Source organism: Triturus cristatus, chromosome 4_1, assembly GCF_964204655.1.
Source record: "Triturus cristatus chromosome 4_1, aTriCri1.1, whole genome shotgun sequence".
NCBI classification, from domain to species: Eukaryota; Metazoa; Chordata; class Amphibia; order Caudata; family Salamandridae; genus Triturus; species Triturus cristatus.
Genome location: NC_140585.1, coordinates 1143600030 through 1143616928, shown reverse-complemented (window position 1 = coordinate 1143616928; position 16899 = coordinate 1143600030). Strand labels below are relative to the sequence as shown.

Here is a 16899-nt window from a genome sequence, read left to right as displayed (position 1 = left end):
AAAAGATTAGGAGAAAGGGCACTGAATTAACAGTTCATAAATAAAATGGCAGTTAATGTTAGGATGTCTACTTCTTTTAACCTCTTTAGTGCAGAGGCCATGCCCTCTGTACTACCTTTACTGTGTGGACGATGAAGGTGGGGTGTCCTCCCATCCCAGGCAGGCAAACCCTCTGGGGCTTGTACCATAGGGCTACCCTTTACAGTCTCCATCTGGGGCTTCTGGGGGAAAAGCTTCCTCTGCAGTAAGAAACTTTTTTTCTTGTGAACACGAAATGGAATGTAAAGTAAGAGCCTTCCAGCTTCTTCTGCTTTCACCCTGTAGTTCTCAGACATACGCCACCTTTTCCAATGGCACTTCACCCTAGGTAATTCCTGTAGGAAAGTGTTCTTTTTTGACATGGTCACGTCCACTTTTTGCTGGCATCTGCTGCAATTTTCTGATGCAATTTTGACAGGAGTGCACTGGGTTCCTGCTATCCAGGTCCCCAGTGCAGAATCTCTTCCCCTAAAACTGTACAATTGTTCCCCCAAATGACAATACCTTTAGGACCCTATGTAAGTTCCTAGTAAATGGTACCCCTGATAAGGAGCCTAAAGACTGTCGCTAATGGGTTGCAGTATGTATTGTGCCACCCTAGACCTCCCAGCAACATAATGCAAACTGTCATTGCTGGCTGAGTGTCATAGTACAGAGAAAAGTGAAGACATACCATGCCTGCAGACACTGCATGCAGCATAGGTAAGTCACTCCTACAGCAGGCCTTACAGCCCCAAGGCAGGGTGCACTATACTACATGTGTGGACGTATCTGCATGAGCAGATATGCCCCTGTGATGTCCAAGTCGATTCTTAGATGTCACAAGTGAACAGGGAAGCTATTTTGAGAACATGCGATGGACACTGGTATTTATGAATTCCCCAGCTACTTGATGGATTCACTGAAACTACAGATGCTTGGTATCAAACATCTTGCATAAATAAACATACACTGATTCCAGTGATGGATTTATTAATACATGCACCCAGAGGGCACCTTAGAGGTGCCCCCTAAAAACCGACTGAGGACTAGAGTACTGGCTGAATGGTGTAGGCCAGTCTGCCAAAACAGACAGGTTTCTGACCCCCTGCAGGTGAGATCTTGCGCTTTGAGGGCAAAAACAATGCCTGCCCCTGCCGGAGAGGTCATCTCATCCAAGCAGGCTGGCTAAGTGATCAGCATATCAAGCCAGGAGGCTTCAAGGGCCTCTGCCGCCTTTGATATGTGACCCAAGGCTTCCCCAGAAAGGGAAATGCCACCACTTGTCCCGGGCCCATTTGGCACCAGGACAGACAGGAAAATTAGCTAGTCAGGCGGCGTGTTCCTCCCTCAGGCTATTCCCACCTCTAAGGTGGGCTACCTGATGTAAACGCAATACTTAGAATTCCACCTTCTGGGTTTAGGCGGAATTAGGATCACTGGGTCAGTGTTATGCCAACTTCCCATAGGAAGTGGTCATACAGAGGATGTACACACCTGGTAAGTAGCCCATTGGCTACTACCTCTCACTCTCCTTAACACCCCAACATTGAGCATTTAGGAGGCACCCGATGCCAGGAACTCAAATTTGTTAGATACAGAAGAAGAGGACCAATAAGAGCTGCAAGACAACGAGAACAGAAGACTGCAGTGGACTTTTGGGGCCAAACCCTGCCTGCCTCAGTCTCAACAATAGCGACTGAGTGACTCGTCTTGCAGCAGAGCTACTACCAAGAACCCTGGTTAGACTGCCAGCCCTTTGTAAATTGCCAGCAATCTCCTTTGGAGTAGAGAAGCTATTCCCCAGCAGTCCGCAGGCACTGAAGAAGCAAAGTCCGGTTCAGCAAGTTGCTGCTCTCTGGCCAGACTGACGCAGCAGCTGCCCCCCCCCCCCCCCCCCCCCCCCCCCAGAAAGAGGTACCTGTCCTCTTGAAGGTCAAATCTGTCACCCCACTGAGTGAGAGGACACCAGGACGAACCAGAGCCACACAGAACCAATACTCGAGGTATTGGACCCCTTGCAGCAGTCAAGGCCTGTTTAAGTCCAGTCAGGACTAACATCACAGAGACGGAGCAGCCTCTGAGGGACATCAGCACTGTAGAGACCCAATTCCAGAGTGTCCCAGCAGTCCTGATTTTTTCACCCTCAGTCGGCACGACCGTCAACCACAAGGCCCAGGACGCACAGAGCCCAATCGGCCTTTCCACTTTGTACCCGAGCTCCCCAGCCGGGGTACCGATGAACTGGCTGTGTCCCCTTCTTCCCAGGGTCCTTGTAATCTGTATGGGAGCTCCTGGGCTTGTCCCAAGGTCCCCTCTACAGCCTGTTTCCAGGTGCCCCCCTCGATATATTTCCATTGGCGTAGCACACAAACCTACCATCCCAACCAGCACCTCTGCACCCAGACACCCCAGGGCAGGTAACTAGTAACTGCTGGTGATACTTTGGACCTTGGCCCCCTACTAACCTAAGTCCCAAAGGAGACCCCAGAAACCTACCATAAATAGCTGTATGCAACATATGCCTTTTCCCCCCATAGGGAAGCATTGTTAGATAAAGACACATTTAAGTGCACATTTACTTACCTGTAAACATCAACATTAAAAAAAAGTACTTGCGTGATAACTAAGTTCTTGGTATCAAAATTGACATAAAATATGGCCAATTTTTCTAAACTGGTCTCGGATTTAATATAGGGTGCGTGTTTTATTTATTGATTTCAAGTACAACAAATTCTTCGCACTACCCTCTAATAAGCCTAAGCTCTTCGCCCGCACTACCACAAAGGAGATCATTATCATTTATTATTTGTTATCATTTTGCCTCTGCAAACCAATAAGGGTTTTGCACACACACAACCCCCCACCCCCCATTTAGTGTTCAAAATGAACTCTCTCTAAAAACAGCGAATGTGGAAGAGTGTTAGTCAAGGTTATGGTAGTAATGAATATTGATTTAAATGTAGCATCAGGGCACACTCAAGCACTGCTCTGAAAAAACAGACCAGATTTACCAGACACCTCTTACACACACTTCACCCCTCCCCCCACCCCAAAAAAACACCTTGAATCTGGTCCTCAAATTAATTGTCTCAAGTCAAAACTGTGGCTTTACAGAAAAAGTAGCTAAATTAACTTTAGTCTGTCTTGACTACTTTTGTTTTATCTAACAAGTTAAATGAGATTTAGGTTCACCTACTGCTAGATCTTGACAGCAGACCGATACAGGGGCACAGGATACTTGCCTTGATGGGAATCGACTGCTTCAGAACCTACAACTGCTCTTTAAGGTGTTCCAAAATAAGGTCAAACCAGTCCGTATTCATGGCAAAACTCAATTTCAGAGATAGGGTACCTGGTTTAACGCGAAGGCAAGGGAAAAAGACAACCAGCAACAAGCCTTTCAAAGCCTGAGGTTTCACCGTTAGCTTAGACTTTCATTATAAACTATTGTATTTTACCACTGTCCAGGAGACAATGCATGTGATGAGGCTGCACAGAAAACTAGATACAACTATTCAGAGTTTTCTTTTTAGTAAAGCACCAACTACAGGTCAATGTGTAACATATATTTCCAAGAGGAAGACACAGTGGCTTCCGTGGAAACCTGAAGCTTGGGAATGCATGCATTGATGCAAGATTAGGCAGTACAACTAAAGGCCACTCACAAAACAGTGCATCAGATATATTGGTGAAGTGCATCTTACACACTAAAGAATGTCATGAAAGTAACTTGTATTAGCAGCTATTTCAGAGCTAGAAAGCACAATTTATTTTGCATGTGTTACTCTTTTCCTCGCCCCAATTGTAACTGTATCCTGTTCCTCAATCTCACAAAATCCTAAAGTTGTAACTTATCTGTACTTCCCTAAACACAAACCTTACAACAATCGTTCAAGGAGGGAGGACCAAGCAATGCAGTAACAGAATGAGAGGAGAACTAAATAGATTGCGTGGACTCCATTTCTAAAAAATAAAGTTACAAATAACCTCAGTAAGATGAAGAGAATATTAAGGAGTTATCAGTTGTGAATACTTTACTTCTGTTGAATACAGAATGTAATTTCCCAGAATGCCTCATTACAGGCAGGACAAGTTACTATAAATATGAACACAGGAGAGGGACTACCAGTTGTGAGCAAGACTGAGCGGTCCCTTAATATAAATGGACTAAATATTTATTTCCAAGAATAAATCTTACAGAAATGTAAATCCATTCAAATATAATACAACTTCAAAACCATACATCATAAAATTGACTATAAACTGATTTAGCAAATGTAATATACACATTCAATGTTCAAGGCACATCTGCAAAGGCTCTACTACTTCAAAAGATTATCAGCCCGTAAAACTTTGACAAAACAATAAAGATCTTTTCTGAATTGACTTACTATAACTTACAATAACAATCCTTACATCAAACATTTCACTGAAAATAAAGTGACTTTTACTTCACTTCTGGTCATAAGACCATATCTCCTGAGGGGGGGGGGGGGGCAAAGTCTATTAGAATCACACTATTTATTAAAGAGCTTGAAGGTGTTGTTGAAAACATGCTAGAGTGTAGCCCATTGGGGCCAAATCTACATGAGGAGGACATAGACTTGACCCATTTTAGGATAAAAAGAATTTATATTTAATAAGACAGGAGGGACATCTGAAATAAAAAGGCTGAAAAACAGGGGCACTAGGACATACCCCTGCCTCAGGCCATTCTCAACTCAATTTTCTTTCCAGACAGTACCCCAAGCTCATATAGATCGACCTGAACCCAATTTCCGGAATGCAACTGTTGAATCATAAACAAGTCCTGCGGTATATTTTAATTCTGTAATTTATTTCATAAGGTAGCACAATCAACCAGATAAAAAGTGTCTTGAAAAATCCACAAAGCAACAGAATAATTTACAAACTGTTGCTATCCATCTCCTTGCAGATGACCAAAGGACCATAAAGTGGTCCATAGTGGAATAGTTTGGTCTGAATTCACCCTGCTTTCTTGGGATAATACCAGCACCAAACTGCCAGCTCATAAAATGCTTTAGCAATGTTGGAGTATAAATCTTAGACATAGTATCGAACAAGGCGATCAACCTGTAATTTGCTGGCTCCTCCAACCTACTGTTCTTATTGATCGGCTTGATGTTTACACCTCACCACAAATCAGGTCTCATCCCTGTGGATGAGATCCTTTTAAAAAAAAAAAAAAAAAAACATGGGCTTAAGACCTCGGTCCATTAAAGGGGGTCTGCCTTAAATATTGCTGTTGGGAGACTATCCGGGCTACCGACTAGAGTAGATGTCATATTAGAACTACCCCAAAATCATCCCCACCTGCTATAACATTAAGTAACTGCCCACCAGCTGTTCGTCATTACATCGGGAAATTTTTCAAAGAGGCACTTTTATATAGTTCAGTAATAAAGCCAAGTTATTGAGCTTCACATACATGAACCTCTAAATTACAAGGGCTTTTGAATTACTATGCAATATTTCTTCTTGCATTTTGCCCGAATTAAATTCGTAGAAGCCTTTTTTGTAACAATGTCTGGTATTTGCTTTTCAAAGTATTACAATCCCATGTAGCCTGGTGGCTCCCACTATTGATTGATTTGCGGTGCAACCTATTTAGCGTGTTTCGTTGGTCTTGGCGCTCTTGATAAAGCCATCCCAATAAAAGCCTAGTTATATTAACATCAATATCGTGATCAGAATTATAACCTGTCTCAAGCATAATGCTGTTTTGTTTAGAAGACGGTTATACCATTCTCACAGGAATCTATCATGGATGTGTTAAATTTAAAACAAAATTCTTGGAGATTCTCTTTTGCAACTGAAACCCTAAATGTATGGTTATAAATAGGTTTAGATTTTTTAATATATTGTCCCCTGAAGGATATCTTCATGGCTAAGTGATCACGTACTTCCAAATAAACCACCTGTAAGAACCTGGCTCTATATATACTGCACCAAAGTGAGGCATAGTGTGTATAGAGTCCAAGGGTCTCAAAAGGTGTGGCAGAGGTTAAAGTTAAATAGTACCTTACTCTCTAAAGTGGTAGCTTGGTCGAGCAGTAAGGCAGTATCAGAAGACAGTGTAAAGCATTTGATGTACACACTCAGTCAGCAAATGGTCTCACACACTCAAGAACTGAACTCTAGGCCGGTTGTTTTGTATAAAAAAAACCATACTCTTATTTCTAGAACCAAGCAAGCCTGGTACAGGTACGCATATAAATACTTTGCAGTAGTAAATTACTTGTATGAACACAGTTCAAAATTGCAGTATGGCTTGTACTGGTTTTGGTTACAATTTTAAGTAAGCAGTTTGCAACACATTGCAGGTATAGTACATTCAAATGAATGGGCTTTTTAAGACAAATGCTGTTAATTACTTTTCAGATTACTTTTACTAACACAGGACTGGATCCTAGATTCAGCCCTGGTACATTTCCTGAAAACAGGTGAGTAAATGCGTTTTGCTTAAAGGTACGATTTTTAAGGAATATTATTGCATTTCAAAAAATTGACACTTAGAAACTTTTCACATAGAATCACCAATGTTATCCTATGGGAGGAAATTCACTTAGCAGGTAAGTTACTTTTGCGTTTCTTTTGTAATCCAGTGCTGGACTCCTAGTTTCAGCACTGGGACATCTACTTAAAACAGGTAAGTAATTACGTTTTTTTAGTGTTTACGAATTTTTAAAGAATATTCTTGTATTTCAAAAATTGACAAACTTTTTCACAAAGAATCCCCAATGATATCCTATGGAAGGAAATTCAATTCACAGGCAAGTTACTTTTTAGTTACTTTTCTTACTCCGTGCTGGACACCTGGGTTCAGCACTAGGACCTTTCCTGCAAACAGTTGAGAAAATTCGGTTAGGTTATTTGTGCGATTTTTAAGGAATATTCTTAGTTTTCAAAAGTCGGCACAAATTTTTTGGGCGAAAAAGTGTCAATGTTATGGGGGGAAGGGGGGGTCCTCTGGATTGAGGCTGCAGGCGTCATCTGGAGGCTTGAGGCAGGTCAGGGGTCGCCGGATCTTGGGTCAGGATCGCCGGGGGGGGGCCTCCTCGTGGTGTTTGTTCACTCAAACACGGGCCGGGCGGGTGCAGAGTGTGCTGGATTCGCGGTTCCTGGCTGGCACCAGAAGCTGCAGTTTAAACAAGTCCGGTGCTCTCGGGAGAAACAGCTTGGAGAGTGAAGGCAGGCAGATCCTCCGGGGTTTTTGAGGTTGCTGGCCGCTGGACACGCCGGGGTTTCGCAGGAGCAGGTTCGAGGGGAGAGACAGGCCTGTAGGGCTGGGGCCAAGTCAGTGGGCATCATCCTCTTGTCAGCTCTGCACGGCTTTTCGTCATCCTCCTCTTCTGGTTGCTGGATCTGAGGAAGGAAGGTTCAGGGTGCCCCTAAATACTAAATTTAGGGGCGTTACAGTTAGGTAAAGGGCAGGGACCAATAGGTCCCTTCCCTGGGGTGGGTACCCCCTATTCTGCTACTCTCCAGTGGGAAAGGGGCAGGAGGCTGTCCCTGGTTGGCTGGGTCCCCCATCCTATAGATGGCGGGGACTCGAGGTTGTGCTTCACCTCGCCTCCCCCACCTTAGGGGTGGAGTTGGCAGAGGTGGGCACACCTCTCTTCCTCACTTGTTTTTCCCGCCGGTTCTCCCACCCAAAGTGGGGGGTAGAACAGTGGGGACCAGTTGCTGAAAGCAGCAAATGGTCTGGAGAGGCTCACAAAGTCGGCATGCCTTTGAAGCTTCTCCTTCGTGAACCCAGCCCATCCTGGGGGAGGAGGCTTGGCACCTCGTCCCAGGATGTGCATTGTTTCAGGCCCCTGAGAGCAGTAGGCTCTTGACCCAGGGGTCCAGAAACATGTCTGGTGGTGGTAGCCTGCGCAGCCATTCAGTCAGGTCACTGGTAGTTGGTCGTTTTTCAGGGGGGCATCTCTAAGATGCCCTCTGTGGTGCATTTTTCATTAAATTCCACACTGGCATCAGTGTGGGTTTAATGTGCTGAGAAGTTTGATACCAAACTTCCCAGTCTTCAGTGTAGCCATTATGGTGCTGTGGAGTTTGTAATGACAACCTCCCAGCACCATATACTCTTAATGGCAGCACTGCACTTACAGGGCCCAGGAATGGAGCTGGGCACTGTAGGAGTACAGGGCTCATGTACTTGTACCCTCACCACTGGCATAGGGCACCCAGCTAGAGGGGTGACTGATTTATGCCAGGGCAGTGGTTTGTGGGCATGGCACACAGGGATGTGTGCCATGTCGACTCTGTGTTTTGTTCTGCACCCAGACACTCAGCCTGCAAAGGCAGTGGGTGTGTGTCAGGGTACAGGGCCTCTAAGGGGGCACAAAAAGTGCTGCAGTCCTTAGGGGCCTTCTCTGGTCACAGTGCCCTGGGTACCTATGGTACCATTTAACAGGGGCTGATGTGGCCAGAGATGCCAATTGGGTTTTGTTTTGGGGAAAGAACACAGGCCCTGGGGTCCTGATTGGGAGGGCCCCAGAGCACATCAAGTCAAAGAGCATTTGTAGTCTGGCAAACAAAAAAGGGGGGGGGTTTACTGCAACAGAAATCCACTTTCTCACACCACCTTAAAGTAATCATTTTTTTTAAACTTATCAAATGGAATAAATAATCAATTATGGTTAAACAGTTGCAGGGTCGGAATGTCGCTACAGCAAATGCTAAAAAAAAACGACCATTAAACGACACCACATTAGGTATATTAAACAAAAGCAAGCGATCTTGCAAAAAATCATTTGAATGGGAAAATGACATTATTATATTGAAATCGCTTGCCAAGATGAATGTCAAGGTTGGAAAGCAAAAACTCAAAATCAACCAAATCACAATCTACATTCTTCAATTCATGCGCAAATAATTATACGTCAGGAGGTATGTAAACATTTGAAGAGACTAAAGATTGGCAATCTGTTGAGGGGTTAAATAGTGGAATTGAACAGGCTTGCAACCATTTACACAGTTTCCAATATTTGAACCCCCACCCACAAAAGACTGACACCAAAATGAGCTGTACTTCAGAAGGAAGAGCTAAATTAAGTAAATTGGCACTTTTTGCATAGACAAATCCATAAATTGAGAGGTACTCTTTGCGACTCTTATTAAATCAAGATTGAGTATTTCGTCAAAATTAATCTATACAAATCTGAATTAAGATGTCTTGTAACCTTGAATGTTCCCAATGAGAATCTTCAGGTGAGTGGGAATCCGCAGCCCTAAAGACGCCAATCCAGCCTGAGCATCCAGACATGCGAAAAGGCCCTACGTTTGATCTGCAAGAAGATGGTGTTCGGTTAGGTCCACTTTCAAAAAGATAATTTCTGATCGAATCTGTTAGGTTCTGTAGAGATGGTAAGCATTTTTACAGTGATCATTCTCGCGTCCATACAGTACTTTGAGGAAGATAAACCGATAAATTCCTCATTTCTGGCTCTTCAGGGCCTTTGCAGAGTAATACTACGCAAAGTGTTGCCAGAGAAATTGGCACAGACATTGCAAACACTTATTGCAAGTTTCACATGAGCAAGACCCTTTTAAGGCGGCTTTGCAGACCTTTTAATAAAGCAACTGGATTGGAGTCTCCTTTTCTTATTCCTTTGACTAGCAATTTTGAATCTGTTCTTACCATATCTTTCACTTAGTTTGTAAACAAGCACAGAAAAACGGGAAATAAAAATGTTTCTAGGCTCAATTGAAGATGTTGGTTTTATATCTAGGTTACAGGGTGGTATTCTAGAAGACAACTTTGGTACTTCTTTTCTTGTTACATCAAGCTCAGCTTGGATACTTATGAGCAACTCAATTTGCTTGTCTTGCTGTGAATCAACCAGTAACGCCTTCAAAATCCTGAACAGTAGTTTGCATTAAGGACAGCATATTCAGCACGGATAATTCAAGGGCTCCCTCTACAGAACAGATACATTAAGATCCAGAAAGAGTACACTGAGAATGGAGATTCATTCTCCATAGAGACAAAGGCAGAGCTTGTGCAGAAGCCCTGGGATTAGGAGAGATGAGGGGGATGTATTTTCCACACTGTTAGGAGAGCTTCATTAATGTAGACGCAAATAGTGGGAACTTTAAAAATGGATTAGGGTACAACATTTGATGATGTCATAGCAGAGTTCACTATATCTGAATGAGGCAAAATGACGAAGAGCTGGAGATATTGAACTCCACGACCAGTCAGTCCTAGATAAAGATCTAACACGGCCTTTGAAAATGTCAGAGTCTTTGGACTGTCATGCACTTTGAAATGCTAGGTCACAAAATACTGCAGTGAAGCAGATCGGGATGAATGTCCTTTATAGAAGGTCAGAAGACAAATCTGAAGTACCCGAAGAGAATGTAAATCCCTGACACAGCATTTTGCCTCACCTGGTATTGGACCTGGCCCTTTCCAAGACCGCAGAATGAGGCTCTTAAGCCTTTGGTAGACATTTTGAGAATTTTCTTTTTGGGGGGGTGGGGTGGGGGAGGAGGCAACAATGATTTGAAATCTGGATAGTAGTTTATACTATTAAAAAGCTGGGGAGAGGAGCTGGCCCAACGGCTAGGGCGGTCGACCTCGAATCTGGGGTACTGGGTTCGAATCTCGGCAATGACGCTGAACATCCTATGATTCTGGGCAAATTACTTAATCTTCCCGTGCCGAACACAAATGAATGTGTCCTCATGTAACACAGCTGGTGCCAAGTAAAGCGCTCCGATACCTTCGGGTCAAGTTCGCGCTATATAGAACTCTGTAAAATAAAAAAATTTAAACAATAGCTAGGCCACAGGCTCTAATGCTTATCCAGCAATTATATTTTTGTCGAGTTGGAAAATTAGCTCAGGTAGTTTACTTAAATAGGATGTTTTATTGAACCTTTTTTGCTGCGCTACAGCCTCATGGGTCTCAGTCCCTGAATCAGCTCAGAAGTCCCTCCAGGAGATGGAATTCACCAGAGGATGGAATGGGGCAGCCCACAAACCAAACCAGGCCACCTCACCACAAGGACACCCACCTAGTCACATGCACAGACCTGGGCTTTAACCCCTCACCTTACACCTTTAACCCACCTCTCTTCCGTATGCTAAGAGAGGTACAAATTGAAGTAGACCTGAAAACCAGCTTCACCATCTGCAGGTCCTCCAGGGAACCCCCCCCAAACAAGTGCAAACAAAGGAAGGAGCAGGACAGAGGCATGAGAACATGGGGCAATAAGCATCAGACTATTCGCTTCTACCTAAAGCTGAAAGGATCGGACTAAGCTGGAGTTCCAGAAGGACACAAGAGCATTGCCGCTTCCACAGGCTGGGCTCAGCTCCTGCTTGAATTAATGCCGCTCCACTCGGAGTTTCTTCTCAACCGGTGAGCCAACCAAGCTCCAGGACTCACTGCTCCTTGGTCCCTGTAAGCTAGGGCACTGCATCAGCACACCACCCATCAGTATGCCTGCCGCCTGCCTACAGCACTTGGTGTCAGGGTGTCTCCTCTCAGCGCTCACCCTCGGCACATTTCCTCTCCGCCTACATGATCCGAGCAACAAAGGTAACTCAAGGTAGCAATGCCGTTAACACAGAAGATACTTCAGTCCGTGTTTGAAAGTTTAATAGGAGGGACTGGATCTTATTACAGGGAGAACGGAGTGTTGTACATTGATCACACTCCCTAAATATGCTGGTTCGGTTTTTGTTGTTGTTTTTTTTGTTAAATCAGATAGGGCTTATAAGAAGGTAGCAGCCTAAACTCTGAATGGAACAGGATCTACCCAAGCTTGTGAGTGTATGGATAGAGCAATTAGGTATTCTGGAATGTAACGCTTTATGCAAGATGGAGATTTAAAAAGATTCCTGTATTCAATGATAAGCTACCTTTGAGTTTCAAGGACCGGTGTAAGGTGCTCCTGCAAGAAACCTTGCAGCCACATTAAACATAGTCATAAGTAGAGACAGGTGAAGTTTAGGACATACATCAGTAGAGTGCTGCGACAGTCAATCTCAGATCAACTGGGGTGTGTACCACCAAACTGCAACTGCCCTCAAGGATGAAAGGCTACAAACCCTTGTGGAGTCCGATTTGATATTGTGTTCTTTGGCTATGGAACTTATACAAGTACAGATATTTAGGGTTGTGTACAGGATAAGTTGTGCAAACTGGATACAGTCAATAAAACAGGGATACAGTCAAACATGTGGAGTACATGCACCTAGATTTGCACTTTAAATCAGACCCTCCAGAATTTTGTGATTTACAAAAAAAAAAAGTGCAAAATCAGGACCCTTATTAAAAAATGGAGTGATTTTTACAAAAGCCCCCGCAAAATCTGAAACCCTTTGTTTAACCTTTCTTTTAGTGACCCTGTCCTGCCACACTGGGTCAATAAAAGGAGACTTGGCAGGAAACAAATAGTTTACCTGTCGGTGTAGTTTTGCAGCTTGAAGATCTTTCTGGATTCATTATGCTGTGCATTATTCCGCGGTCTGGCGGTTGGGTCCGGAATCGTAGTCTGTCTTTTTTTTTTTTGTAGCCCAGGTGGGAGTCGACGTCCCACCATTTGGTGCACTTCTCGTGACGTCGTCATGCTTCCTGCGGAAGTCCCACCTCGGGGCGCCATCTTCGGATTCTTTTTTTCCTCTTTTTTGTTTTTGAACCCTAGGCAATTTTCAGTATTTCTTCTTAATCATATCATTTCTCATATTACTTTCTATGTCGCTTTTTGTTCTCCATTCTCTCTTTCCCCCCTCTTCTCCAGCCTCATCTTTCTGGCGGAGGTGGGTGGGTTCGCTAGTGAATCCAGAAAGATCTTCAAGCTGCAAAACTACACCGACAGGCAAGAAAAGAACAAATGTTACTTACCTGTAAACTGTGGTTCTCCAGTATTGGTGTCTTTCATAGATTCACATGCTTGAATATTCCCCGTCGTCGAAGTGGGAGTCCCACGGTATATATAAAAAGCAATAAGTATCATGTATATATACATATACACATACCTAACCACATAAGAGTATATACATACCCAAATAAACATATATATATAGTTCAAATAACATATCAAGTTAAAAATACCATAGGATAGCATTGAGACATAGGAAAGCATTGAGAAAAAGAATCACTTTGCTAACATATCACTGTCACTTTATAGTCCAAACTCCAGCCAATCAGGCGCTAGCACCCTCTAGAACCTTCTCCTCAGAGGCTCAGGCCCTCAGATTTTCGAGCACGAGAGTGACCATAGAGCCGAAAGAGGAGAAGAGAGCCTCTGAGGGGAGGAGGGTGGGTCGCATGTGAATCTATGAAAGACACCAATACTGGAGAACCACAGTTTACAGGTAAGTAACATTTGTTCTTCTCCAGTATTTGGGGTGTCTTTCATAGATTCACATGCTTGAATAGAATAGTAAGCAGTAAACAGTATTCGGCTGACCAAGCCGTATTGATATTGCATGTAATACAAACAATGTATTTAAAGCGCAATAATAATAATAATACCCCAGGAGGAGGGAAGTAGCAGAGGCTCACCTTATTTAAACAGATTTCGTAGAACTGCCTGTCCCACAGCCGTGTCTGCTTCGTTAATGGATTCCAGACAGTAGTGCTTCGTAAACGTGTGCCTGCTGGACCACGTAGCTGCCCGGCATATTTGATGGATGGGCACACCAGCGAACAGGGCAGTGGAAGATGACATAGCCCTCGTTGAATGGGCTCTCACTCCCGAAGACAGAGGCTTACCAGCCTTTTGATGGCAAAAAGAGATTGCTGATGAAACCCAACGGGCAATAGTAGGTTTGGTGACAGATTGTCCTTTGCAAGCACGCCCGTAGGCCACAAACAGCTGGTCAGATTTGCGAAAGGACTGAGTCCTGCTAATGTAGAATTTTAGACATCTCTTCAAGTCCAGAGAGTGTAAGCTTTGCTCCGCCGGGGTTTGTGGACGCGGGAAAAAAGTCTTTAAGAGCACTGGTTCGTTAAGATGGAAATCGGATGGCACTTTAGGTATAAAAACCGGATTAGTGCGGAGGATGACACAATCTGATCTGAATTGAAGGAACGGTGGCTTTATAGTAAAGGCGTGAATGTCACTGACTCTGCGGGAAGAGGTCAGAGCAAGGAGGAGGGCCACCTTCCAAGTTAGAAATTTGACATCCGCAGAGTGGATGGGTTCAAAGGGCGCCTTCATGAGTTGAGCCAGCACGATGTTCAGGCGCCACGTGGGTGGAGGACGCCGAATGGGCGGGAACATGCGGAAGAGACCCTTGAAAAATTGTTGCATGACTCTGGATGAATAGAGAGAGGACGATCCGTCTTGTCGGAAGCGAGATATTGCCGCTAGAAAAACCTTTAAGGTAGAGTGCGATAATCCAGACTGCGCTAGTTGTAGGAAGAACGGCAGAATGTGTTCTGGGGGAGCGTGCACAGGATGAATGTGGGCGGAAGCACACCAAAGACAAAATCGCTTCCATTTGAGTTTATACGTTTTCACTGTGGATGGAGCTCTTGCCTTCGCTAACACCTCCCTGCAGGCTGGAGGAATGTTCAAATGAGCAAATTCAAGGTGCTCAGGTTCCAAGCCGACAAGCTGAGAGATCTGGGATTCGGATGGCATATCCGACCATCGTTCATTGTCAAGAGATCCGGCTTCAGGTGGAGAAGGATGGGCTCGCGTTGGGATAGGAGAAGCAACTCCGAAAACCATGCTTGCCGAGGCCAGCGTGGAGCTATTAGAAGAACATGGCACGGTTGTTGTCTCATCTTCCGCAGCACTCGCGGGATCAACGGAATCGGCGGAAAAGCGTACGCAAATATCCCGTACCAATTGATCGAAAGGGCATTTCCGCACGACCCTTGGTGGGGAAACCAGCTTGCGTAGGTCTGGCATTTTGCATTCTGCGGGGTTGCGAAGAGGTCGATTGTCGGGTGACCCCAAAGGTTGAAGACAAATTCCAGCGTCGGTTGATGTAACTCCCACTCGTGGGTTGATGATGCTGACCGACTGAGTGCATCCGCCAGAGTATTGGAAATGCCGGGCAGATGAATTGCTTGTAACGTCATCTGATGGAGTATGGCCCAACTCCAAATCCTCTGCGCCAGACGGGAGAGCAGGGGAGATCTTGTCCCGCCCTGTTTGTTCAGGTAGTGCATGCACGTGGTGTTGTCCGTCTGAATGAGGACTGACCTCCCTTGGAATTGTAGGCGGAAGGATTTCAACGCCAAGAAAATGGCCATCAGTTCCAGTCTGTTGATGTGCCAGCAACGTTGAGCCGCTGTCCATAGGCCCTTGACGGATAGATCTTGAAAGTGTGCGCCCCAACCCTCCATGGATGCGTCCGTGGTAAGGACGAGATCTGGGGTTGACGACAGAAAGGATGTTCCTGCTGCGATGTTGGCAGGACGAGTCCACCAATGCAGTGCTTGAGCCATGCGGGGCGACACCACGACCTGATCGTTGAAGGAGCCTGAAACCTGGCGCCACTGGTTGTCTAACTCCTCTTGGATGATGCGACTTTTTAGTCTGCAGAGAGGGATCAAAGCGATGCATGAGGACGCCATTCCCAGAAAGGATTTTAATATGCGGACTGAAACTGACTGCTTTGCTGCGATGGAGCTCGCAAGCTGTAGAATCCGTTCTTGACGCTCTGCTGAAGCGAAGGCCATGGCTGTGCTCGTATTGATACAAGCGCCGAGAAAAGTCTTGCACGTAGTCGGTGCGAGTTGAGATTTCTGTACATTGACCGACAACCCCAGGGACTGGAACAGATCGAGACAGCGCTGGGTATCGAGGGCCGCCTGGTGGGAGGATTGAGCTTTGATGAGGCAATCGTCCAGGTAGGGGTATATCTGAATACCCTCTTGTCGTAAGTGAGCCACCACCGGGGCCAGGAATTTTGTAAAGACCCGCGGGGCTGAGCAGAGTCCGAAGGGTAGGACTTTGAATTGGTAGTCCCTGTGGCCCACTCGAAACCGCAGGTATTTCCTGTGACGTGGCAGAATGGGCACATGGAAATATGCGTCCTGCAGATCGATCGTTGTCATGTAGTCCTGTTGAGCAAAGAATTGGAGGATGTCCTTCAATGTGAGCATCCGAAAGGACTGAGTCTTGAGAAATTTGTTGAGCAATCTGAGATCGAGGATGGGACGCCATTCCCCTGATTTCTTTAGTATGAGGAAAAAACGGGAATAGAATCCCAACCCTCTCTGATATTTCGGAACCACTTCGATGGCACCCTTGTTCAACATTATTTGGATTTGTTTGAAAAGCTCTTAGATGGGCGGGCTGCACAGGAAGCTGCATCATAGGAACCGGAGCAGAGGGATCTTGTTCTTCTTCCTGTTCATAATAATCATCCTCCTCAGACTCTTGGCACTTTATATGGAGCTCCGAAGGACTATGAGCATCCCGAAAAAGAGACTGATCGCCCTCATCCGAATCGTCCTCATCCCCTGAGGGAAATAGTTGACGAGGTGGCCGTGGTCCAGGTGGTAACATAACTGGGTCTATCATGGCCTTACGACGTACCATCAAGCAGCTGTTCTCAGACCCCGTTGCTGGGGTTGACATTGGCACCAATGGCATTGTCACAAAATTTGACTCTACCGTCGTCGAGGCGACCGTCGACGAAGCAATCGTCGACGGAACTACCGTCGACGGGACTGTCGTCGTCGGGGTGACTGCCGTCGACGGGGTGACTTTCGTCGACGGTGTGGCTGTCGTCGACGAGGATTTCGTCGACGAGGATTTCGTCGACGAGGCTGTCGTCGACGGGGCTGTCGTCGACGGGGCTGTCGTCGACGGGGCTGTCGTCGACGGGGCTGTCGTCGACGGGGCTGTCGTCGACGAGGAAGATTTCCTCTTCTTC

The 16899-nt window shown here is 45.4% G+C and overlaps 1 protein-coding gene across 2 annotated transcripts in view; it reads right to left on the bottom strand.

Annotated features, from left to right (window-relative positions):
• Positions 1-16899, bottom strand: part of ATP13A1 (ATPase 13A1) — a 412373-nt gene that overhangs the window by 276534 nt on the left and 118940 nt on the right. The window lies entirely within an intron of this gene.